Source organism: Uranotaenia lowii, chromosome 3 (genome assembly GCF_029784155.1).
Source record: "Uranotaenia lowii strain MFRU-FL chromosome 3, ASM2978415v1, whole genome shotgun sequence".
Classification (NCBI taxonomy): domain Eukaryota; kingdom Metazoa; phylum Arthropoda; class Insecta; order Diptera; family Culicidae; genus Uranotaenia; species Uranotaenia lowii.
In genome coordinates this window covers 188561233-188588581 of record NC_073693.1, presented here as the reverse complement: position 1 = coordinate 188588581, position 27349 = coordinate 188561233, and the positions used below count along the sequence as shown (strand labels likewise).

The window sequence follows — 27349 nt, the reverse complement described above, 5'->3', positions numbered from 1 at the left end:
CAACTTCAAATGTAAGTCAAGTAGTAAGTAAGTCAGGAGAGAGATGCATATTTTTAATTAATGGAAGGACTAGAGTTGAAACTCAGCCAACTTAAGAACATAGAATCTAACTTCAAAAAAGCCCCAAACAGAAGCTATACATTACAATTCTTAAATAACCAAAGGAAAATTACAGAAAAATTAAGAAGCGAAATTATTGAAGGACTGAAAACCATTGAAGATAGGATCAGCCCCGACAATCTAACATTAATTTACAAAACAACAAATCGACTATCTAGCTTCATTTTTTACACTATTGATTTAAAATCAATAAGTGCAACCGACAAATTTAAAATAACATTTAAAAACTTGACGCGTACAGTAATCATTTGCGCAAGATTAAGCAATAAAACTAAGATGACAAGCGAAGCAGCATTTGACATCAAAACCGCCACGGCGCTAGTGCAGCCATATGACGGAACAGCGGACGGATTGGATGCGTTTTTAGACGCTACCAATCTATTGATTGAGCTAACCTCAGCAGCTCATCAAGCAATCGCGGTAAAATTTATAAAGACTCGCCTCACTGGTAAAGCCAGACTTGGCCTACCAGAAACAGCGACAACTCTCGCTGCAATTGCGGCTGACGTTAAGAAGAGGTGTGCCAGTAAGGCCACACCTGAAATAATCACAGCCAAATTAAAGGCTATTAAACCAAAAGGGTCTACGGAAAATTTCTGTGAAGAAGTAGATACCCTAACGAGCAAACTCAAAGCAGTCTATCTGCAAAACGAGGTGCCGGAAGCTCTAGCTAGCAAAATGGCAACCAAAGTGGGAGTGGAAACATTAGCAAATGGAACCAACTCACACGAAATAAGAACCATGCTAAATGTGCGGGACTTTGATGATATCAAAGACGCAATAAGAAAGGTTCTAGAGCTTTCTACCTCTAGTAACCAAATTCCACAAATTGCTCAAAACACCCAAATATTTGCCATTTCACGCCACAGAAATCAACCAAGATTTCAGAATACGCGTGGAAACACGCGTTACAATGGCAGAAATGGACAGCAGGGTAACCGCTATAGAAACAACACGTTTCACCAGCAGAACCCTCAACAGCGTTATTTTAATAATAACCAAAATTTTGTACAACAAAACCGTGGGCAACATTTTGGTCAGCATAGAAGACCAACTCAGCGACGTATTTACACAACAAACGTCCAACAAGAGCAGCAAATGACAATGCCAATGAATTTGACCATGGCTACAGGGACCAATCAACCTCAGGGTTTACCGAGATCCCCAAACGTGCCTTTTTAGACCATGCGGGTCACATGATGGACCCAAATTAAACAAACCTATTTACTCTATAAACCCAAGCGCAGCTAATTTTGTGACAATTTTTGTCCAAATGTCTAACTGCAAATGTACATTCATGATAGATACCGGCGCAGAAATATCTATTTTTAAGTTAGGAAAGATAAAGCCGATGCAACCTGTAAATACAAATTTAATTTTTAACGTTTCAGGTATTACAGAAGGTCTCACCACTACGATTGGCGAAACCAATACCGACCTTACCTTTTTAAATGGTTTAACGATTAATTATTCTTTTCAAATCGTTAAGGATGACTTTCCAATCTCGACTGATGGCATATTAGGCCGAGATTTCTTTACTAGATACAAATGCACCCTAGATTACGAAAGTTGGCTATTGAATTTTAATTTCAATAATTGCCTTATATCGGTGCCTCTAGAGGATAAATTTAATAACAACATTTTGATTCCTGCTAGGTGTGAAGTTATTAGGAAAATTCCTAACTTCAACATCATTAGGGACTCAGTAGTACTATCACACGAAATAGTACCAGGTGTGTTCTGCGCGAATACAATCATTTCGCCGAACTCGCCGTATGTAAAAATAATCAACACAACTAACAAACAAGTTGCAATAGCAGATTTCACACCAAAAATTGACTCACTAGAGGAATATACAAAAATCGACACAAATTCAAATACTGATCAAACTGCAGATAGAATAAACCAAATTCTTTCAGAAATTGACATGGACGAAGTACCAATGTTTGCAAAACCTCATCTTAAAAAATTAATTAGGCAATTCCCAGATGTATTCTGTTTGCCAGGAGAAAAACTTTCAACAAATAACTTTTATTCACAACATATACCTTTAAAAGACACATCACCTGTCTATATCCCAAATTACAAAAATTTACACTCACAGCAACAAGAAATTCAATCCCAGATACAAAAATTACTTGACGAAGACATTATTGAACCTTCAGTGTCTCCGTACAATTCTCCAATCCTACTGGTACCAAAAAAGTCAAATGATAATTCCAAGAAGTGGAAATTAGTCGTTGATTTTAGACAACTAAACAAGAAAGTACTGACAGATAAATTCCCACTGCCACGTATAGACACAATCTTGGACCAGCTAGGAAGAGCAAAATACTTCAGTACTCTTGATTTAATGGCAGGTTTTCACCAAATCCCATTAGATCAAGAATCCAAGAAATATACAGCATTTTCCTCACCTCTTGGTCATTACAATTTCAAAAGGTTACCTTTCGGGTTGAACATCAGTCCTAACAGCTTTCAGCGCATGATGAATATCGCAATGGCTGGACTGACCCCAGAAAGTGCTTTCATCTACATAGACGATATAGTGGTTATCGGATGCTCAGTTAACCACCATCTAAGTAATCTATGTAAAATATTTGAGCGACTCAGACATTACAACTTAAAGTTGAATGCCAGCAAATGCAAATTTTTTCGTACCGAGGTTACCTACCTTGGCCATAAAATCACTGATAGAGGAATTCTACCGGATGATTCAAAGTTTGAAGTCATAAACAAATACCCAACACCCACTAATGCAGATGAAGTACGTAGATTCATTGCTTTCTGCAATTACTACCGAAAATTTGTGCCAAATTTTGCGCATTTGGCAAAACCTTTGAATAATTTACTAAAAAAAGGATCCATATTCCAATGGACTCCCGAACACGAAGTCAGTTTCCAAACACTTAAACAGCATTTATTAGCCCCACAAATTCTGCGTTACCCAGATTTTTCAAGACAATTCGTTCTCACCACAGACGCATCAGATGTAGCGTGTGGTGCAGTACTTTCCCAAAGATACGAAGATGGAGATTTTCCAGTCGCCTTCGCTAGTAAGAGTTTTACCCCTGGCGAACGCAATAAACCAATAATTGAGAAAGAATTAACAGCAATACATTGGGCCGTTAATTATTTTAAGCCATATTTGTATGGTTATCGTTTTTTGGTTCGTACCGACCATCGACCGTTGGTATACTTGTTCAATATGAAGAACCCCACATCGAAACTGACAAGGATGAGAATAGACCTAGAAGAATTCGATTTCGACATCGAGTTTGTGCAAGGAAAATCGAACGTGTGTGCGGACGCGCTTTCACGTATAGAAATTCCTACCAGCTCGGAACAACTAAAGTCTTCTAGTATACTCATGGTGAATACGAGAGCCATGACTCGAAAAGGAGCAAAATTAAATCCAACCGCGGATTCGAAACAAGCCTGTAGCGAGACTGATCACCTTACTGCATGGCAAACTGAAAATCCATCGCAAACTATGAAACTACTTAAACTTGGTTGTGAGGTGCACCATAATCAGTTGAGAATGAATATTTTTAACCATAATTTTAAGAAAACTTTAGGAAAAGTTAACACTACAATAACGCGCGAAAATGGAAGCCAAGCATTAGAGCTTGCGTTTCTACATATTGGAAGAATCCTTGGAAAATACAAGAGAAATATGATTGCAATCTCAACGGAGGACGATATATTCAAATTCATTTCCCTGCATACTTTTAAGGAAATCGCAAACACTGTCATTTCCACGTATCAAATAATTATATACAAACCTCCTAGAATTTTGAAAGAGCAGGATGATATAATGGAAATATTACACCAATATCACATGACCCCAACAGGTGGTCATATAGGTCAACACCGTTTGTACCTAAGAATAAGAGAGCATTACAAATGGAGAAACATGAAAGATGACATCGTAAATTTTGTCAGACGATGCGAAACATGTAAAATTAATAAAGTAATTAGACACACTAAAGAGGCAGAAGTTGTAACAACGACGCCTACAAAACCATTTGAGGTCTTATCAGCAGACACAGCTGGACCTTTTACTAGAACTAATAATGGAAACAGGTATATTCTCACTTTACAATGTAACCTTAGCAAATACATTGTGTTAGTAGCAATTCCATCCAAAGAAGCTAATGTTATAGCAAGAGCAATAGTCGAACATTTTATTCTGAAATTCGGACAATTCCTTGAGTTACGCACTGACCAAGGGACTGAATACAATAACCAGGTCTTGGAACAAATTTGTAAAATATTAGAAATTAAACAGACATTTAGTACCGCATATCACCCACAATCTATTGGTGCTCTGGAACGAAATCACAGATGCCTCAACGAGTATCTGCGATGCTTCGTTAATACACACCAAACGGATTGGGATGATTGGGTCAAATATTACGAATTCTGTTTCAACACAACTCCTCATACCGAACACGGATTCACTCCATATGAACTTATTTTTGGATACAAGACAACATTACCACAAAATTTAACTACAAGAAATGAACCAGTAAAAACCACCCTATGTTCCAGTGAGAGATGTGTTGGCAGTGATAGACTTGGACTACATGTTCGAAATATATCTGTTGGGTTTTACCCAAATTGAATAAAATAAGTTAACCGTGTAATACCGCTATCAAATAAAACTTCACCTCAGTCATTTGTCTCGCATCAAAAGCACGCGTTTTATTTTACGCTCCGATATCCCTTAATCGGAATAGGAAGTTTGGTTCGGTTATAGCAGTTTTGGCGACGAGTCGGTTTACCTGCGCGAGTTCGTTCCGGGATTCGGTTTCGGATGCCGGAAAAGGAGAAAACCAGTGGACTGGACACATTTTTTTTCGGCAAGTGGCCATTATTGGTGCTACGGAAAGGGGCACTTCGGGTATAGTGCTGGTTGTGTTGGTGCGAGATTGAAAACGGATTTGTTGGTGAGAGTATGACAGAGAATACTTCTACCAACACTGCTGCTGCTGCTGCTGCTGCTAGGATGATGGATGCCGGGCCGAGTTATGCTGCTGTTCCTCCGAATTTCGTGATGGAACCATTTGATAAAGAGAAGTGCCAATGGGGAAGATGGGTAAAACGCCTTGAGGGAAGTTTCCGTATGTTTGGTGTACCAGTTAACCGCTGGAGAGATTATTTGCTCTATTACATGGGGGCGTGTGCGTATGATTTGTTGTGTGATCATTTAACCCCCGAAGAACCGGAAACGAAAACCTACAACGAACTTGTAAGTGTGTTGAGAGCGTTTTATGACCCTGAGCCCCTAGAAATGGTTGAAGTGTGTCGGTTCCGTGGTCTTAAACAGAGGGAGGGAGAAAGTGTTCTGGATTTTGTGACCGTGATGCAACGTGAAGCAAAGTACTGCAGATTTGAAGATTATTTGAGCAAAGAATTGCGAAACCAACTAGTGTTTGGGATCCGGTCGAAAAAGATTCGGTCAAGACTCATCGAGGAAAGAAACTTGACTTTCGAGAAAGCGAAAGAAATTGCGGTTGCGATGGAAGCATCAGGTGAAGGAGCGGAGTTCTTCGAACGGAAGATTCAGGATGTGAACTACACGGAAAAATCGTCCAAGGTGGCAGTTAAACCTAAGGTAACTAACAATACTAACCAATTGTGTTTTCGTTGTGGCAATGATAAACATTTTGCCGATAAATGTCCCTACAAACTTTTCTATTGTAAGTTTTGTAATAAGCAAGGACATTTGAAACAAGTTTGTTTGTCATTTACGTCTCAAAAAGGACAGCCTAGGGACAATAAGAATAAAAAGTTCGTAAGTGCTAAGGGAAAATTTCAAGCAAATTTGATAGATGAAGAAAGTGATGAAAAATCAGACGAAAACGAACAAAAACAATCCAGATTTGATGAAGTGCTTACATTGGACATTTGCAAAGTTGATTTCGATAATTCTGACTCTCTATCTAAAGTGATTTTTCCATTACGTGTGAATAATAAAGTCATTAAGTTTGAGGTGGATTGTGGTTCTCCGGTTTCTATTATGAGTATGGTAGATAAGAAAAAGAACTTTCCTGCTGTTTGCTTACTGAAAACAAACCTGGAGTTATCAAGTTACTGTGGTGGAAAGATTGAAGTATGCACAGTAAATTTTTGCCTCGGTTTCCAGCAAAAAAAATTGCTGGAAACGTTCAGCAATCCAAATGTTTGCTGAAAACCAGCAATCGGTTTTCGAATTGCTGAATTTTTCAGCAATCGGTTGGGTTCTTGTCATTTTTACTGAAAAATCAGCAATCGGTTTTCAAATTGCTGGACTTTCCAGCAATTGATCTAGTTTGCTGGAAAATCAGCAATCGAGTTGTCACATTGGAGTTTGTTTGTTTTCGTACGCTGAAGCAAGGTGAGACTCTATTTTACGAATTTGGTTAGATTAATATAATTATTTTTATTTTCCTCTATATTCTAGCAACCAGACATAAGTCAAGGGTGAGTTTTTATTGGACAGATTTCATAAAGATATTAATCAGAACTCTTTTCTCAGGTGGCGAATGATCAACACTTTGGCACAAAGCTGCCACTCCAGGGCCGGTGTTGGAAAATTTAAAAAATAAGTTCTTGGAAATAAATCCAAACATAATTTTAAAATGAAAGAAACAAATTCTTTTTCATTGCTCATTTTTTTCTTTTTTTTCTCAGGGAACATTGCTCATTATAAACACAGGCAGTAATCAATATTTAATTTAGAATTGAAATATAAATTTGGAACTAAATACAGCCGGTTGTTTTGAAAGAAATTGCTGGCTTCCAGCAATCTGGATTGCTGATTTTCCAGAAATTTGAATTGCTGGAAACCAGCATTAACGTTTGCTGTTTTTTCCAGCAATTTAAATTGCTGGAAATTTTGCTGGAAAGTCAGCGGGACAAAAACCAGCAAAATTTTGCTGGTTTCCAGCAAAAAAAAATTTGCTGTGTGTGGTTATTTTGATGCTCAGGTTCAGGGTTGTATTAGTCCGCTTCGTTTGTTTGTTGTAAATACAAAACGTCATCCACTGTTGGGTCGTGAATGGATGCGAAAAATCGATATAGATTGGAACACAATCATACGTAAAACAGGGTCATTTGTTAATACGGTTACAGTTAGTCCTCCATTGTCCGCGATTGTAAGAAGGTTTGTTGACAAATTTCCTATGGTTTTTGAATCTTCTCTCGGTACTATTCGAAATATTCAAGCAACATTGACGTTGAAGCCGGACACGAAACCAATCTTTATGAAAGCTCGAACCATTCCTTTTGCCATTCGTGATACAGTTGAACGTGAGATCCACAGTATGGTTGAAAGTGGAATACTAGTGAAGGTTACTCATAGCCCGTGGGCTACACCTGTCGTGCCAGTTATGAAATCCGCTGATCGTGTCCGCCTATGTGGGGACTACAAGGTCACAGCTAATAGATGCCTTTTTGTTGACGAACATCCCCTTCCAACTATTGATGAACTTTTCGCTAATATGGCTGGTGGACAAAAGTTCACCAAATTAGACTTGGCCCAGGCCTACTTACAAATGGAAGTTAGAGAGCAAGATAGAGAAATCCTTACTTTAAATACACACCTAGGACTATACAAACCAACACGACTTATGTACGGCGTGTCGTCTGCGCCAGCCATTTTCCAGCGAGAAATGTCGCAAATTTTGGCGAATATTCCCGGGGTATCAGTTTTTCTAGATGACATTAAGATAACGGGACCAAATGATGAGATTCATGTACAACGAATTGAAAAGGTTTTGCATAAACTGAATGAATACAATTTGCGACTAAATGTTGATAAATGCGAGTTTTTTGCTGATAGTATTCAGTACTGTGGTTTTGTAATCGACAGGAACGGTATACATAAGATGAAAGCAAAGATTGATGCCATGCAAGAGATGCCCCGTCCTACCAATCGAGAACAAGTTCGCGCTTATGTCGGTCTGGTAAATTACTACGGAAGATTTCTGAAAGATTTAAGTACTCGTATATATCCAATTAATAATTTACTCAAAGACAGTGTACCCTTTAAATGGGACGAGGAATGTGAAAAAGCTTTTTTGTGGGTAAGAAAGGAAATGCAATCTGACAATGTGTTGGTACACTACGACCCTAAACTTCCGCTAATGTTGGCTACTGACGCCTCACCATATGGTGTGGGTGCGATTTTGAGTCACTTGTATCCAGATGGGACTGAAAAACCTATCCAATATGCCTCCCAGACTCTGAACAAGACGCAACAAAATTACTCACAAGTAGATAAAGAAGCTTATTCGATTATTTTTGGTGTTAAAAAGTTCTATCAATTCCTCTATGGTCGAAAATTCATATTAATTACTGATAACAAGGCTGTATCCCAAATATTCGCTCCTAATAAGGGTCTTCCTGCTTTAAGCGCTTTGCGCATGCAGCACTATGCTGTATTCTTAGAATCTTTTGACTACGAAATCCGTTTCCGCTCTTCAAAAGGCAATGCTAATGCTGACTGTATGTCCCGACTTCCAATTAAAGATAAAGATAACAGTATTGCTGAGTAAGACCTCGTTGAGATTAACCAAATCGAAACACTGCCTGTGACTGTTGAAGAACTGGCTGAATGCACCAAAGCTGATCATAACGTCCGAAATCTGTTGCAAGGTTTACAATATGGTAGAATTATTGATGGACGAGACAGGTTTGGTATAAACCAAAATGAATTCACTCTTCAAAAAGGTTGTATTATGAGAGGAATCAGAGTATACATTCCATTAAAACTACGTGAACGTGTGTTGGAAGAATTGCATACTGGACATTTTGGGGTTTCTAGAATGAAATCTTTGGCAAGGTCATACTGCTGGTGGGAGTCTGTTGATAGTGACATAGAGAAGTTATCACGAGACTGTCGTGAGTGTGCAAATGTTCGTAAAAATCCAGTAAAAGTTGCTCCGCATTGTTGGGAACGACCGACTGAGCCTTTCCAAAGAATCCATATTGATTTTGCGGGTCCGTTCCTTGGATTGAATTTTTTAGTCATTGTCGATGCGTTTAGAAGTAAAAATTGTACCAAATGTTACAACTGAAACCACGATCGATCGCCTCCGAGAATTTTTTGTTACGTTTGGAGTTCCATCCATGATAGTTACGGACCGAGGAGTCCAGTTCACGTCGGAAGAGTTCCGTATTTTCTTAGAACGAAACAATATCACCCATAGAATGGGAGCGCCATATCACCCTGCCACAAACGGACAAGCAGAACGCTTTGTCCAGACGTTCAAAGATAAATTGAAGGCACTAAAGTGCGAGCGCAAAGACGTGCAGTTTCAACTTCACAAGATTTTAATGGCTTACAGAAGAACTGTCCACCCAGCTACCGGAAAATCTCCTTCAATGCTTGTTTTTGGTCGACAAATGAAATCTAGATTAGACTTGATAGTTCCAGTTGATTCTACGGACACTTATTCCCGAGGAGAAGAGATAACGAGATCTTTTCAAGTTAATGAGCGCGTGGCTGCACGTGACTTTTTGGGTTCCTCTAAATGGAAATTCGGATACATAACAGAGCGAATTGGAAAATTGCACTACATGGTCCAATTAGATGATGGAAGAGTCTGGAAAAGACATGTGGATCAGTTACAACCAGGGCCTGTGGATGATTCGATTAATGAAGATATGGTTTTCGATTACAGACACCGTGATGCGACGGTTTTGCCTAATTTACTAGACCAGTCCAGAGGAAATTTGTCAACTCATTTGAACACACCTAACAAGGGAAGTTTGTCCACCGAAATTGATGAAACAGAATCATCACCGCAAACATATTTCACACCAATTAGCGGTTCCACTGTTTCACCCGATGTTGCTCGTTCCGCTGCCAGAAATTCCGTTGATCATCGTCAAAGTGAATCAAAAGAGACGATTGTCAATAAAGAGAACGAGGCAGAATTGCCAGCCCTTTGTAAAACACCAAGAAGATCCACAAGAACACGAAAACCTTTAAAACGACTTGATCTTTGAATGGCATTTATATGTGTTATATGTTATATGTGACTAACCTGGTTAACCTTACTAACATATTTGTGAGTTAAGCAGTTTAGGGCACATTTTGTTAAGCTAGGGAGAGATGTTGGGTTTTACCCAAATTGAATAAAATAAGTTAACCGTGTAATACCGCTATCAAATAAAACTTCACCTCAGTCATTTGTCTCGCATCAAAAGCACGCGTTTTATTTTACGCTCCGATATCCCTTAATCGGAATAGGAAGTTTGGTTCGGTTATAGCAATATCTTTTCCTTAAAGCTATTGATCTTCGTCTATAATTCTTTTTATTTTCATATTTCCCTATCTATTTTCTTATCTTAAAAAAAAGTGAACTAGAAGTAAGCAAACTACTGTAAACAAACAAAAAGAGTTTGGCTCCTTAAAGCCTAAAGATATGAGCCGTTTCAAATAAAGAATTTATAAAAAAAAAAAAAAAAAATGAACCAGTATATGACTTAGATCAATTTCATAACGAGCTTCAATTCAAATTACAGAACTCCAATACAATAGCTAGAGAAAAATTAGTACACAACAAAGTAATACGACAGAATAAAAATAATGCAAACACTAATCCAATTGACATAAAAATAGGAGATACAGTATATTTGTCGAACGAGAATAGAAAAAAATTAGATCCCTTTTATATAGGACCTTTTACAATAACAAAAATAAATACCCCAAATTGTACCATAAAAAATAAAAACACCAGCAAAGAAACTGTAGTACACATGAATAGGGTAATAAAGGCATAAATAAGAATGCCTCAAATAATTCGACATTCTTTTTTTTAGGGGGGAGGTGTACTGTACCTCCCTGTTAGCATAATTAGCCTAATCACCGTAGTATATTACAATAACCAACTAATGAAGCAATCGTCCATAAACTCATAATAATCAAGAAAACCCAAAAGACCAAAATAAACGTTATGTTTTTACACATTCATAAAGCACAAGCACAGCGGGAAAACCTAAAGCAATCTTTTTACTTATTGCAAAAAACCCATAGCCAACAACCTTTCTTTGCGACCATAATAAAAGAATAAACCCAAACACAACGGCATCCAATGCCAAGACCAAATTTACGTTACCTAAATAAACACGCGCTGACCTTACCTGCCGCGCGTGAAGGCATAGCATACTCAAATAAACAAACATTCTACCTAAGTTAAGAACAACATGTAAACTTGTATATAAGCACAGTATGTTAATAAAACAGATGTTCATTCAAAGCCGAAAAGTAAGAGTGAAAGTATCTTTCTCTTCGAAATCCTAATCGAGAAAACGTTAAACGTGCGAAGTATATTTGACTTTACCGTGCCCACTCCAATGTCAGTCTGCCAACTCTGTCGTAAATATACATTTTCAATTATATTATGTGTATAGCACCAAACCGAATAGCGACAGTAGGACTAGCGACGCTTTTTTACTAGCGAGCTTTCTGTCATTCACAGGTTTGTTTTTCTTTTTTCAGTCCAGTAGGCGATTTCAATGTAGTACTCGAACTTTGTTTACGTTATTTACTGCACAGTAAATTTTTGCCTCGATTTCCAGCAAAAAAAATTGCTGGAAACGTTCAGCAATCCAAAATTTTGCTGGAAACCAGCAATCGGTTTTCCAATTGCTGGATTTTTCAGCATTCGGTTGTAGTCTTGTCATTTTTGCTGGAAAATAAGCTAACGATGTTCAAATTGCTGGACTTTCCAGCAATTGATCTAGTTTGCTGGAAAATCAGCAATCGAGTTGTCAAATTGGAGTCTGTTTGTTTTCGTACGCTGGAGCAAGGTGAGACTCTATTTTACGAATTTTGGTCGGATTAATATAATTATTTTTATTTTCCTCTATATTCTAGCAACCAGGCATCAAGTCAAGGGTAAGTTTTTATTGGACAGGTAGATATTCCATAAAAGATACTAATCAAAAAATTTTTTTTACAGGTGGCGGATGTACATTTTCCTTAGAGCAAGTTCACTGGTTGAGATGGAGTTGGAAATTTCGAAGGTTTACATCACATCACAACACATTTGCCGTCCACCGGTGTTGGGAAAATCTGATATTCGAACAGTTTCGCGCTGCAAAATTTGTATCGTATAACACTTTTTGGCGGAGGGTGATAGAAAAACACGATGTTTTGCAACACCGAACCGAGTGATAGAGTCGGCGTTGCAATACAGTATTCGTGCATGAAACGCTTCGGTGCTGCCATCTAACTTATGCTCAAAACCTCAGTTGAGGGGAAAATAAAGGAAATTGAGCAATTTCAGGATTTAAACATAAAGTGATATTTTCTTTTTTTTTAAATCTTTTATCACTTAAATTGATACGAATTGCAATGAAGTTATTCAACTCTTTCAAATTTACAGCCAATTTTATTCATGCCCTTGCCAATCAAATACATTTTGAGGCGCAGAGATGCCAGATAGCTGGGTGAATAAATAAATTCTGCTTGTTTGTTTTGTTTGAGCGGTTTTCGGGAGTAGGAAATTGTTTCGTTTTTTTATTTGAAAAAGATATTCCGACGAAATGTCCGATAACAAGTTCGGAACGCCGCCTTTAATGGATCCATCATATTTAGAAAACGGAACCCTCGCTGTTAATTCGACAAGTGTCAATCAGATCAAACGTAGGCGTCGAATCGGGAGTAAAATTCAGCTTGTGTTTGAATTACCTATACTTTTAATACGTCACTTGCTTAATTATCACTTTGAAAATGATTTAGGAAGAGTTCAAAAACTTTATCAACTCGTGTAATCAAATGCACTCCAACACAAAACTCCTAATCCTGCAGAATACAGTTTAATATTGGAATGCATTATAACTTAAACAATACTTGTTCATACATATAAATAATAAAATTTTCATATTGACACTAGGTACTATTTCAAGTTAAAGCCTAGTCCACACTAGGCAACATGAACTGCGATTTTTGTTATGAGACGAACTTTGTTGTCTGTTGTTGTTGTTGGAAACCTGAGACAGTCTCAGTGTCTCCCGAAGAAAATGGGAGACGCTGAGACCGTCTCTAGACGAACCGTTTCCTAGTGTGGACTAGGCTTAATGATCAAGTAAAATGAATTTGTTTTCAATTTTCAAACGGTGAATTCAAAATAAAAAAAGTCAGTAAAATTACTGAAAAGCAAATTCACTTGGCATCGCTGGTTGCTTTCGATTTTATACCTTCGTATTCTATCACACCGGTGGACGGCCAACATTTTTGGTCTATATTTCACGATAGAAAAATTCCCATCTGTGCTACAGCTGTCAAAATTCCTACCACTTTTTCCCAACACCATTGGACTTGCTCTTAGAGCAAGTTCACTGGTTGAGATGGAGTTGGAAATTTTGAAGGTTTACATCACATCACAACACATTTGCCGTCCACCGGTGTTGGGAAAATCTGATATTCGAACAGTTTCGTGCTGCAAAATTTGCATCGTATAACACTTTTTGGCTGAGGGTGATAGAAAAACGCGATAATTTACAACACCGAACCGAGTGATAGAGCCGGCGTTGCAAAACAGTATTCGTGCGTAAAACGCTTCGGTGCTGCCATCTTTCTTATGTTTGAAACCTCGGTTAAGGGAAAAAAAGAGGAAATTAAGCAATCTAAGGATTTTAATAGAAAATATTGTTTTACTTTTAAACAATGCATTCATCACTTAAACTGATACGATTTGCAATGAAGTTAATCAACTCTTTAATACTTACAGCCAATTTTTTTCATGCCCTTGCCAATCGAATACATTTTGAGGCGCAGAGATGCCAGATAGCTGGGTGAATAAATAAATTCTGTTTGTATGTTTTGTTTGAGCGGTTTTCGGGAGTAGGAAATTGTTTCGCTTTTTTATTTGAAAAAGATATTCCGTCGGAATGTCCGGTAACAAGTTCGGAACGCCGTCTTTAATGGATCCATCATCTTTAGAAAACGGAGAAGAATTCGACAAGTGTCAATCATATCAAACGTAGGGCGTCGTATCGGGAGTAAAATTCAGCTTGTGTCTGAAATATCTATACATTTTATTTGTCACTTACTTAATTATCACTTTGAAAATGAAAGTTTTAGAAAGAGTTCAAAAACTTTATCAACTCGTGTAATCAAATGCCCTCCAATACAAAACTCCTAATTCTGCAGAATACAGTTTAATATTGGGATGCATTATAACTTAAACAATACTTATTCATACATCTAAATTATAAAATTTTCATATTGGCACTACTATTTCAAGTTAATGATCAAGTAAAATGAATTTGATTTCAAATTTCAAACGGTGAATTCAAAATACAAAAAGTCAGTAAAATTACTGAAAAGCAAATTCTCTTGGCATCGCTGGTTGCTTTCAATTTTATACCTTCGTATTCTATCACACCGGTGGACGGCCAACTTTTTTGGTCTATATTTCACGATAGAAAAATTCCCATCTGTGCTACAGACGTCAAAATTCCTACCACTTTTTCCCAACACCATTGGACTTGCTCTTAGGCTGATGTCATGCTGAAGCAACTAGCAACGCGACCTACAACGCAACGTTCACACGACTAACCAGCTCTCATTTGATCTCCATGGAAATCGCGCAGACCTGTCATACTGGTCGCTTTGTGTAGCGCGACCAATCTGATGCCAATGTGTTTAGTAGCGCGACTAGTAGGAAATCCAATAGGAACATTGTTTTTTCTCGATTTGAAGCAGTGATTCCGGGTTTTAAGCACAATAGTACGAAGATCTGTCCGAACTTGTGATAATAAACTAAAAAATATCTTAATCGGCGAGAAAATTTTCATGAATTCTTAGTTCCGGCAAAAAAAAACAAGGAATTTTGTCGGTACAAATTTGGGCATTCTTGCAATCCGGGTCGTGATTTGATGAGTTTTTGATGGCTCCGGAAAGAAAGGAGACGATTCAAAGCATTATCAGATGTAGAGAAGTGATGATTTGTAGGGAATTTCAAAGTGACAGGTCGCGCCAGCATGACATACCAATGCAATGCAACGCAATCTTATTGGAACGTTGCGTTGCGTTGCGTTGCTAGTTGTTTCAGCATGACATCAGCCTTAGGCCATCAATTGCATGCTCCAGGTCTCCTAGGAAACTTGCGGTGCGTCGTTATCATTTTCAACGTCGCGACGTATGCGACGTGTCGCTAGTAGGCAAAGCTGCTATGATTATTAGCGCTCATATTTTGGATTTTTTCTGCATGCATATATAAAAATGTTGCTCGATACATGGGAACTACCAAAAATCTTATTGTGTTATTTTGAATATTTTTAGAACAACCATTAATGGAACAAATTATTATTTATCGCCTTAAAAAACTTCAACGAAACTTGAGCGAATTAACACGCATGAACCTGCAAGAATGTGTCAGAAAAAGGCAAAACCTAATTAAATAATTGTTGATGAAATACAGAATCTGTTTAACGGATGCTTTTCAGCATTAAAAAAGTTTGATTGAAAATCATTCTATAAGAAAGTAAAATCACTGGTCGGTAGATTGATGAGAGAAATTCGAAGTTTGAAGAATTTTTTTCTTTTTTTATTCTCAAATGTTAATTAAAATTAATTTGAGCATTTATTTATCTGCATAATTGTTTTTCCTTTTTATTTTTTAAAGGACTTGTTTTTTATTGAATCATATATTACATCAATAGCATATTTTTTTTTATTCAAACCAATGCAATAAACTAAATTAATGCTGCTGCTCCGCCGTTTCCAGAAGGATAATTTTCGAGGCTTGCTCGGAAATATTCAAAAAATATCAAATGACTTAACGTGATAAAATTCTGGAGGATTTTGTTATTTCCCTTTGCCTCGGCCTACCGGGATCAAAGTATGCGCGCTGCATCAGATATGTCCAAGCGGATGAATCTGAACTTGCCAATTGTCCACGGAGGAGGAGGAGGGGATCAAAAAGCTCATTTTTCTGTCCACGTGGCATCTAAACGGTCCCATAGTGCAGTGTTAGTGTTAAAATTTGATGAAAATAATTTTTTCATTTTAATCAGAATAGAAACAAAACAAAAATTACGAAAGGAAAAAAACAACATAAATTTCATTCTTATACTTAAAAAATTTCCCAGTAGCTTCCACAAACTCATTGCGTTGAACTTAATAAACACTATACACACTATTAATTTTTTGGTGTAAATTTATGTCAAATTGGATGCACAAAATTGAAGCATCACTTTTGACATAAATTTACAACGCAGAAGGACACAAACGCTTGGAGCCATAATTTTACGAAGATATAAATTCTTAGCGAAAAAGACGTAAATTTATGTCACAATGGATGCACAAAATAAAAACATCGCAGTTAATCTAAAATTAGATTATCTTTGACAGAAAGCCATATCCCCTTTAATTTCAGCAGACGTAAATTTTCAAAAAGATATTTAAGGGGTTTTTTTCAGAGAAATAATGAAAACATGTATCTCTGTTGAATAAATATGTAGTATAATTGCAGTTTATTTGACAAATCTTTTTTTTTACTGTATTCCATCTAATAACGAATAAAAGAATTTTCACGATAACTTAATGGTACTTATAATTAACAAACAATTGCACACCAACATGTTTTCTTCAATGTAGGACGTTAAGACTCGATTTCGGATCAAACTTGATACATAAACGTCGCAATCCATCTGTGTTAATGAAACAAATGTAAGAATAAAGTGTTAATAGTTATTAAACTTTTTAGATGGAATAAATTCTAGATGAATGCATAAGTATGTGTTAATTCAGTTATGATTGATTATTTTGTTGCATAACTAGAATTCAGCAGAAACTGAATCGTTTGATTTAGCATCCATAACGATGCAAATTTTTTGATCATTGCATAAGACATAAATTTTAGTTTTGTTTCCAAATTACATCGTCGCTTGGAAAATTCAAAGCTGCGTTGAATGTAAGCTCAAACGACATGTTTTTTTTATCGAATTTTATTTAAAAGCTCTTGCTGGTTATCTGAATGTGCCTTTAAGGATTTTGTAAAAAATTTGTAAGGGAATGATAATAAGAACATCTAACAAAAGGTAATGTTCCCGCTCAGAGATTTTTCTTAGGGGTGAATCATCCCGTAGAATGAAAATCACAAGAAAAAAAACCTCAGAGATTAAGATAGTTCTACAAATAAAGGTGTCGATTAACTCATGCGAATTCCTTTTTTTCTCCTATTTAGTCTACTAGGTCGTTAACCCATAATGAAGAAAAACCAACCCAAAATATTTCATTTTCAGTTGTCGTTTATAGTTCACATTTTTCTCTAACTTATTGAAAAATTATTAGCACCAAAGCTTATTTTGTTTTAATTTTTCACTAGTAGCCATTTCGCAATTTTCGTTCAGCATGTAGGTAGTGGAACGAGATTTACACTTTTCTTATAAACTCGCAATCACATTCACACCGTTGATCCCATTCAATTGATCGGTTTGTAGGTGAGAATAGATTCGCAGAAATCGAAAAAATGTCCGAACATTTCCAGCTTTATCTCCACCTGGCTAGAAATTTTGCCTATGAAGATTACATCTCCGGAGCAACCGCCAGCGAATTTTAGGACGGCTGGCTTTTAGTGGAAAAGCCTCCCTCTAGGTCTTGCGGATCTTCACCAGTTATAGAAAATCCTGGAAACAAAATATCACATTTCATCATCATTTGCGGTGAAGTCTTTGCATGAAACGTCGCTTGGTTTTTGCATAAGCTTAATTAGGAGGTGCAAAAGGTGAAATTCCGGAAAGTCTTCTTGAAGCCTCCTCTGCGGCGAATGTGAATTCAGGGAAAATCGCTAAAATAGCTGAAAAAAGATTAGAAAAAACGTCAGGACCACAAATCAAATAAAAAAACGAATTTAGACGCCAACTTATCAATTACCAAAGATTTTGACCATTGCTCTATCCAAGAAAGTTTTCATATTTCCGGAAGTAGTTTTATTCCTCATTTTATCCGTGAATACTGCCAGCAGCTGTTGAATTAAAAATCTGAACTCACAGATTTTGAATTAAAGTGAGAATAAATCCACTACAAACCTTCACAAGTTAAATATTTTTTTTTTTTTTGTAAAAACTGAAATACAAGATCTACATGCACGGGCACGACAGATAACCGACGACCGATCACGACGCGGAGACATTTTTTTTTATTTGACGTTTAAATGTGACGACGTTGTGTAGAAGTGTGCAAATTTATGTATACGCGATGTTAAAAATGTTAGGTCTATTCATTGATCTATTTGTTAGGTCAAACAATTATTAAATTGGAATAATATTTGTATTTTTTTTATTTTAAGCATTATTTTATGTAAATTTATGTCGATTATTAGTTAGGACTGAGTTTTGATATCGTTTACAAAATAAGGTTTAATATGAAATTAATTACATATGATTGAAGCAATCAAATTTTTGCGCGATTTCTTCCCAGACTTCCACATTTGTGATAATTTGATATCTTTAAGGCATTATCTAAGCAACAAAAAAACAGAAGTATTATCTAACATCATATTCATTTGGTAAAAAAACTTTTCTTTTAACATTTTATTATTAATAGATTCAATGCAGGTCTAATAAAAGGATGATAGTATTTTTCACTTATCCAGCCTTCACCTTTGTCGTAATGGTAGGGAAAAATTGAAAAAATCCCAGAAAAAAGTAAGTTAAGTAACGACCACATACTAAATACGATGAAAGGGTTTGATTGCTTTATCACGCAGGAACCAATTGAATATTGAACACTGCTGTTGATTTTCATGCTAAATTTTCCACCTTGCAGTTCGGATAGTGCTCGAAAAGTTTGTATTTAGGGGTTACTACTAAGTAAGTAGTAATAAACTTAAACTTACGCTTATTGTGACACTTTCGTTTTGACATCAGCTGCTTTCATGTTATTTCCGTCAGTGATGCGGAATCTTAAGTCGACATATTTAAAATCACTTTTCAATCCAACCACTTTGATTGAAGGAATATTTAGAGCCTGAAAGAAAACATAATATTTAAACTATGCTGAAATTATGTATCGAAATATTAAATGCCATTAAACAAGTAGAGAGAATGCAGTACGGATCACTTGGTTCAGTCATTCCAGAAACCCCGTTCCCGTCACGTGACTAACAATCACCGCTGGACTGCTAGCATCGCTACGAGTTTGCAGGGACCGGATATTGAATTAAATTACTAACCTGGATTATTTCGGCAAAAAATTTGGTTCAACCGGGAGCTGATCATTCGGATCGTCATATTCCAATGTTGATACTTTCCTCAAATGATCCATCATAACGTTTGATGTAGACGCAGCCGGTGGTGCTTTTAACCTGTCGCAGTTCGGAACTTGTTCAAGTTTGGGACCCATTCGATTTTGGAAAGATTCTAACTGTGCACAATTGTCCTTATATCGATAACAGTAACGCAACTTGACTGCCGTCTCGAAAAAACGGAAGAAACAATCACCGGGGGCCCATTGAACAACTTTATCACCGTCACTGTCGAGCGCACGATTTGTGCTGTTTGTCAATTTGTAAACAAAACACAAACTCGACGAAAATCTAACGAACTTAACGAATCGTATGCCCAGGCATTTTTTTGACGGTTTCACTGAAAATTTAAAGCAAAGAATTGCTAAACTTTATCACGTTAAATGACGATATCATTCCAGGTGCTCGTAACAATCACCGTAGTTTGACGACAACGAAACAAAACAAACTTTTTAATCTTATGTTTTCATTGTCTTAATTTTACATCATACAAAACACGAAACTGAGTTTGAGGCTTAATTTTCTCCTTCTTTATCTTTACAACCATAATATTTAAATGTTAAATGATTTAAAATTAGATCATTTTTAAATTGTGTCCAAAAAAATTAGGTCTCCAAGCGTTTCTGGCTCGTTTAATTTTATAAAATTTTTGGTGTGTAGTGTTTATAAACATAAGGGCTGTCCCAACGGTAGATGCAAAACACGGTTTTCGACCACGCTAAAACAATCCGGCTGGCACCGGTGGCGTAAATTGCTGTTTTAGCACAGTTATCGATTTCAAAATTCCCAACAGTTATACGCCTTTGTTCCAAATTCATGCAAATTTGGAACAGGATTTCAAATTATACGACAGACCGATTTAGTTCACGGTGAGAAAATTTTAGCCAACAATGATTTCTTTCACACATGTTTGGGTAACATTGGGTGTGATAATAATTTCTTTTTGAGATATTATTTGAATGTTTTTTTAGCTTCAACCACCCTATACGTAAGATACATTGAGAAAAGATGTTAATAAAAACCATATCAAGTATAAATAATAGATGTCACGTTATTCTCGATTTTATAAATAAATAAGAAAATGTTTATTGTTTGTTCAATAATTTTTGTATTATTTGAGATATTGAGATATTTTTACTGCCCCTACTCGCATAAGGGCATCCGCAGCAATCGCGAGCAAAGTGAAAATGCTCACGAGTTTTATGACTTTCATACCGCACCGCCCAACAAACATTTTTCGCTGAACAACCGCTGAAACACTATTTCGTTATAATTTTAAATCAGCTATCTTGCTGAAAGAAGGCAACCAAAATTCAGGGAGAAGCTGCTGTTCAGCTCTTAAACATCGACATTTGGAGAAATTAATCAGCGAAGTTGCCATGAAACGTCAATTGACGGATCACCAAAAAAAAAAAAACAAAAATAATGATGACCGATGTATGCCCGATGTTTGCCAGCTATTTTTCCCCTCTCTTGTTGTTTTTGCTCCATTGAAACTGGTCTCGAACTCTAAACCTTCGACTTGTTGGTCTCATGCCGCAGAACGCAGAACCAACTATGGATTCTGTGGAGCATAAGAAAAGTGTCGTTCTTAAGCGACCGAAATATATCCCAACCAAGGTCAATTTCACATGAAGAAATTGAAATTGAAATGCTTCGCAAATGAAAAGAAGCTTTCCCGGGAGTCATTTTATCAAGCAAAATGAGAAACTACGAATAATTAGACGATTAAAAAAATTCTTATTTCGATACATTCGCTATCATGCATTGGTTGATCAATGACAACAACAGAAATTTTGATATAGCTGAAAGTCGCTGTCGAAGTTACCCTTGTACAGCTGACGCCTGTCAAATTTGAATGGTGTCAAAAATGGTTGGACAAAGGCTGAACGAGTTATTCTTCAACCAATTTTCCCCTACTTTCTATTGGCTGAAATAAAACTTCCTTACATGCTGAAACAGCGCTGAAGTATTTCGTTCTTCAGCCAGAAAGCTGAAACAGCAATCAGCACCTTAACACAGCATACGATCAGAGAATTGGCGTTTTTAATCAGCAAAAATGTTTGTTGGGCGGGGGTGAGTATGAAGGTGAGAAAAATAGGGCCGTTGCCGTCGGGACCGACAAAATCACCAAATTTGCTCACTAGAAAGGGGCGAGAGCAAACATGCACTGAAAAAAATCTACCGTTTAATGCTGAGTTAACAAATTACGTTCAGAGTGTAAAGTTTGTTGACATTCAGTTTAGAATTCAGTTTGCCACGGATCGATTTTAATTTTTAATCGTCACCAGACCCATTAGACGGACCATTAAAGGAAACAACGCTGCGCTACCGATCGAGCTGGACCCGTCCAAGCTTCCCCCGCTTCCGAGCGGTGCCTCAGTCGAGAATGACGACAGCAGCAGCAGCAGCTCATGGTCGAGAAAAAGTGAAAAGTGAAACTGCATTGTTTAAGGTGCCGCCAGCTCACACAGTGCTCCGGTGCACCAAGAGTTCCCGGCGACAAGTGCTGCAAAAAACCCCTCCGAAGAACATATGGATGACCCAATGTTGGAAACTCTCCCCACGCTCATAAAAAAAGTCGTGGAGTATTTCGCAGGGCTTGCTGGTCAAACTGCTGGAGCGGATATCTAATGGCTTTCTTCCGGCTAAGGCTAATGACACGAAACAGTCACCAACTTCAACACAAGCTTGGGAACCGGAGTCAGTCACACCGGGCAAAAAAAAAGAATTGAGTGAGGATGCTTCTTGTATATTTTCAACTGAAAATGACGACACTTTTGTTTTCCAGGAAACGTTCGGTGACCAAACGTACTGCTATCGGAAGCGGTGATGATTTGAGGATAGAAGTCGAAAAGAATTCCACCGACTAAGCTGGCAGCGGTCTCATGCATTCATGGGAGCCAGCCTCGAGCTTTATCCATCCGATCTAGCAAAATACGAATGGAGGATGTTGAATTCTGTTGCCCCAATGGCTAAATTTTGTCCATTTCAACGAGTACGTGATGCTTTAAAATAAATAATGATAATTATAAAACGAATTTTTTCTTTTATTCTGTATCGATCGGATGACCTTTTAATGAATCGGCTAGCTGCAAACACGATTAGGAGGATGTATGGAGTCGAATTATTGTTGTTTAAAGTAGAAGTTTATTTATTTAAGTCGCTGAAACGCTGGCCGGGTGTTTCCATCAGCAGTATCTTCAGCATAGATTGGTTTGAACGGGTCAATGACAACATGTTCCTCCATCTCGCTACACCTGGGCGAAAGGTTTCGATGCCGAAGTCCTGGGACCAGCGGCGGAAAACCTCCTGCTTAATAGTGGAGGCATATTTCGCGCAGGTTCCGCTGACTTTTGGATAATCCCGGCAGCTGCTGCCCGGTAGTTCTTGCTGCACTCGCCACCGGATCCGATTGCTGGTCGCTCGAAGCTGCTTCGCTCTGCTGCTGCTGTAGGGCATGTTTAACTAGGATGTCGACTTTGATGTCACTTTATACAGATAGCAGCACACCCGTCGAAGAACCGCCAACAACCCAGGCCCTTTTAAGATCCACCATTCATCGAAATTTAAACAAAACAACTCACGACGCCGAAAATTTACTCGGTTCGTATGAGTTTAAGATTTTCTGCCAAAAGTTTTCTCAGTGCTATGCTAAATTTAAAAATGATAAATGGTGCCGCCCGGTGCGCGAAAGAGTGTGTATCCTAAAACCGGTCCGCTGAAATGAGCAAATCCGGGCCGCGTTTACTCCCGTATTAGTGCGTTTGCTCTAACAGTCCCATATGAATTTTCGTCAATTTTCATCTAACCTGACAGTTTGTCATTTTGAACATAGGGCTTCAATATAAAACAATAAAAAAAGAGATTTTGTTCTAGAAATTTCGAAAAAAATATCAACTTGTGACTGTCTCATACGGAAAATACCCGCATAATAGTCCCATATGTGAAATACCACGAATTTGGTTACTTTTCAATGCTTCTTTCGGCGAAATAGTCTTTGATTTATTACTTTGAATCATTTAAAAAAGATTTCACTCACTCGATGTCGAGTTATACACCTTAGTTTTCGAAGCCAGGTCAGTTAGAAGGAAGGAATATCTTCCTAAGCGAAAAACTATCAGATGTAATCAAAAATCGTAAAAAGATTCAACTTACAATGCGGAATTCACGATATTTTTTCCAAAAGTATGTTTCTTTTAATGAAAATTGTATTGAAAGGTTCAAAAATGATCAAATTTATGCCTTAGGAAGAAGCTTGGTGAAAAAAACATATTCTGTATGGGACTGTTATGCGAGTAGATTTAAAAAAGGTTTGAAATATGCTCGCATAACAGTCCCATAACGAAAAAAATGGTGCTCCCGACCTTACCAATGACCCAATTTTGAAAATTTCAGGTGTTACGATTTATTATGACAACCTAGAACACATTCCATCTAATGTTTTTCGTTTATGCTGAAAGTTGTGGTCACAATTTCAAAATATATTCCAAAACAGAAAAAGCTAATTTTCTTGCTTGCTTGTTATTGCATATGGGACTATTATGAAAGTAGGGGCAGTTTAGTTTCGTATGGATTGCTCGGAGTTTTCGTCAATATCAGCATATTTTTCTGTATCCATACATAAATTTGCAAATAGTGAAACAAGTTTTTGTCAAACAAAAATGTCGACAAATCAAAGGAAAATTTCCTTCGACTTTGGGATAAACATTTCTCGTTTCCTTATCAATGCCAGCAATAACTTGAAAAAAAAATTGCTTTTTCATTTCATTTTAACAAAATTTTATTCCATTGATTCAAAGAAATTTGATTGAATAAATTGAAGAATTGTTTCAATTGAACTTTTTTTTCTCGTTGTGTAGTCATTTTTGCTTTTAAATTAATGAAATCCTGGTAGAATAGTTTAAATCATTGTTCTGTCAAAAAGAATATTCGTAGAATTCATTTTAAGACAATTAACCGTGAAACTCAAAACTTATGCAATTTTTCTAATAAAATGGGTTTTTCCTTCTCAATTATTGAATGTCTGCAATGAAAGTGTTTCCGTTTTAAATTTGCTCCTACACCGGTGGGGAGTGGGTGTTTTAGCCGATTCTGAAATTTCAAATTTTGCTTAAACTGGTATACTTAAAACCAATATTTACGCCTGAACCGTTGCAGGTGCTCTAAGAGGTGAAATAATGGAGCCATAATTCTTCACAACCCGCAGGCCCTTTTAAAGTCTTGAACGAACGATTTCGCGCGTAGGGTTGCGTTCTATGCTATAAATTTGGGTTTTTAACTCCAAGCGTGCATCCGTCCAGTCAGCTGATTGCACCGATTGCACATATACATGATCATAAATTACAAAACAGATAAATCCACACGGAAAATAATAAAAAGGTAAAATTTACCGAGATAAAAAGGTGAATGCTTGTGAAATCCAAAAAGGTAACTTTTACCTCACCGAGGTGAAACTCACCTCGAAACGAGGTAAAGTTTACCTGAATCGAGCAGACAAAAAAGGTAGAATTCACCTAGAAAAAAAGGTAAATGCAAAAAAGGTACTTTCTACCTCTTCGAGGTATAGCTTACCTCGTAGCGAGGTGAAGTTGACCTGGATTGCGCTGAACAAAACGGTACAATTCACCTCGAAAAAAAGGTAACTATTTCCGAATCTGTTTATTGAGATTAAGTGGTTGTTTTGTTCAGGAAAAAGTGTTGTTTCACCTGCTGAGTTACGAAATGTTTTTCTTTTCAATCCGGAACAGCGAATATTGTCCTCCAGCTGGCCGGATGAGGCGGAAAAGTTTTTTTTTTTTTTCATTTGGAAACAAGTTTTGCATGATGCGTAACAACAATCGGAACTCGAAACAAAATAACAATCAACAGTATAAGATCTTTACTTTTTCATTTATTCATATATAATATATTTAAACACATTCCAGGGTGCTAAAATGATGCATTATGATATTCCATCGATATACTGCTCATCAAGAACGGATCCGTTGAAAACCGTTCCGAAACCGGGTTAGGCTTCCATTATTCATCTCTCCCCGCGGCCACAACAAGTTGAGGTGCTCCTGCGTGTTATTCTTCCAAGCTGAACTGTTGGAGTGTATTCGGGTTCGGAACCTTCAAATTTTCGTTACCAATACCCGGAGGAGTATAAAGGAAAGAAAAACGGTGATTAAATGGCCGGATCACCACGAAAAAGTTTTCGTTGTTTGGGAGGCGGGAGCTGGTCGGTCTGGTCATCGCTCGAAGTACGGCGGCAGGTAATTATAAATTCCGTTTTAATATTTCTGATTGGAATACTGAACCAAAGCAATTGAACCTTAAGGGTTTTGATCCGGTCGGTGAATGACGATGCATGTTCTAGAAAAAAAAACTCAACATGTTTTATTTTTAGGCCAACGTAGAACCACCGGGTTATTTCCGACAAAGCGGAAGCCAGAGATTCGTCTCCTGCAAGCAAAGGTCAAATGCCAGTTGCCAGCAGTAGTGGATCGGCAGCGAAAAGATGGAACTAAATCGGTTGCCTTGCCCATTTTAAGTTGAGAGGATTTCTTGAAGGTTCCACCGTAAGCCGTTACCTTCACCCAAAACTTAAGTTTTGATAAGACTCGTTGCATTCAATGAATCAGATAACAGCTCACGAAAATATTCCATATTCACCAATATTGCCATTAGATGTAAGATAATGTTTATATAGAAGACATATATAACTGCAGAAACTCGAGCGAAAATGAATAAAAAATCAATATGAATGAATCTGGGTTTTTGTTATTGAATAGATAGTATTCCAATGATACAAACCAACTGAAATATAAAACATGTACCTTTTTGCTAGGTGAATTGAAAAAAGGTATAATTTACTTTTTTGCTAGGTGAATGAAAAAAAGGTGAAATTTACCTTTTTGCTAGGTGAATGAAGGTAAAATTTACCTCAAAAGAGGGGTGGAAAAAAAATACCTCTGCTTCTCGGTAGATTTTACCTTTTTTTTATTCTCCGTGCATTTTCTGTACGATAGATGGTTGATCATTTTAACGACTTTCTACATGTGAGTGTTAGTGATCCAAACAGGCCTGGGAAAATCTTTGGGTTTCCAACGGCCATTTTGCTACCAACGTTTCCAACAGCAGCATCGGAGTTTTTTGTTGTCGAACAGGTAAGCTTACAGTAATAATTCTAGAAATCGTCGATTTAATTCACTTTCATTTCAGTTGAAGGTGGTCTAATGCTGCTGCAAAAACATTTTCTCCTCATCACCCCAGCGGGAGCTTGCAAAAAGTGCGGTGCAATGCAGTTTAATTTGGTTGACTCTCTTCCGAAAAGCCCTGTTTGCCGGAGTTTTTCAACATTCTACGAGCTCGGGGTGGCCTGATCCAGAAAAAAAATGATTGGCCAAAAGACAACAACTGCGGTAGCGGTCCGGGAAACAAAACTGCGTATGGTATCAAGTGAATATAGAAACGGAAGTTAAACAAGTGGATAGTGTTGAATAGGAGAAGAAAATGTGTATAATTAGACGTTAATTGTGAAATAAAGTTTATGTGAATATTTTTTTTTTGAATGATTCGAATGTTTTTATTATGCTTCCGAAATAACAAAACATTTCAGAATTCCCATTTATGAGCTGCACTCACAAATACACACGCACATTTTTTTTTGTTCACTAACACATATGCACATAATCAAAACAAACCAAGCATAGCATATGTGTGTGTAAGCTGTCATTTGAACCGGGAAAACCATTTCAAGTAGAATCGGTTGGGCCATTTAATGCTTGAATTCAATGGAAGGAATGCTTGAAGAATGCTTGAAATCCAAGCATTCTTTCAAGCATTCCAAGCATTTATTTTGTTAAGCGGGTCCTATCGGTCAGCCCTGATGCCTGATGAAGATGATCGCTTAACGAATTCACTGTTTGAACTCATTCTTGTTTGTTTCTTAATAAGCGTGTGTTATACGTTTTCGAACAGTTTGCTTGACA

General features: G+C 37.2%; 1 long non-coding RNA gene across 1 annotated transcript; it reads right to left on the bottom strand.

Moving 5' to 3' along the window:
- Positions 1–16592: 16592 nt before the first annotated feature.
- Positions 16593–19831, bottom strand: LOC129758059 (uncharacterized). Its single transcript, XR_008739879.1, has 3 exons — positions 19302–19831; positions 18966–19096; positions 16593–16776 (listed from the first exon to the last, which is right to left on the bottom strand). It is a non-coding gene; the product is annotated as an uncharacterized LOC129758059 (long non-coding RNA).
- Positions 19832–27349: the final 7518 nt, after the last annotated feature.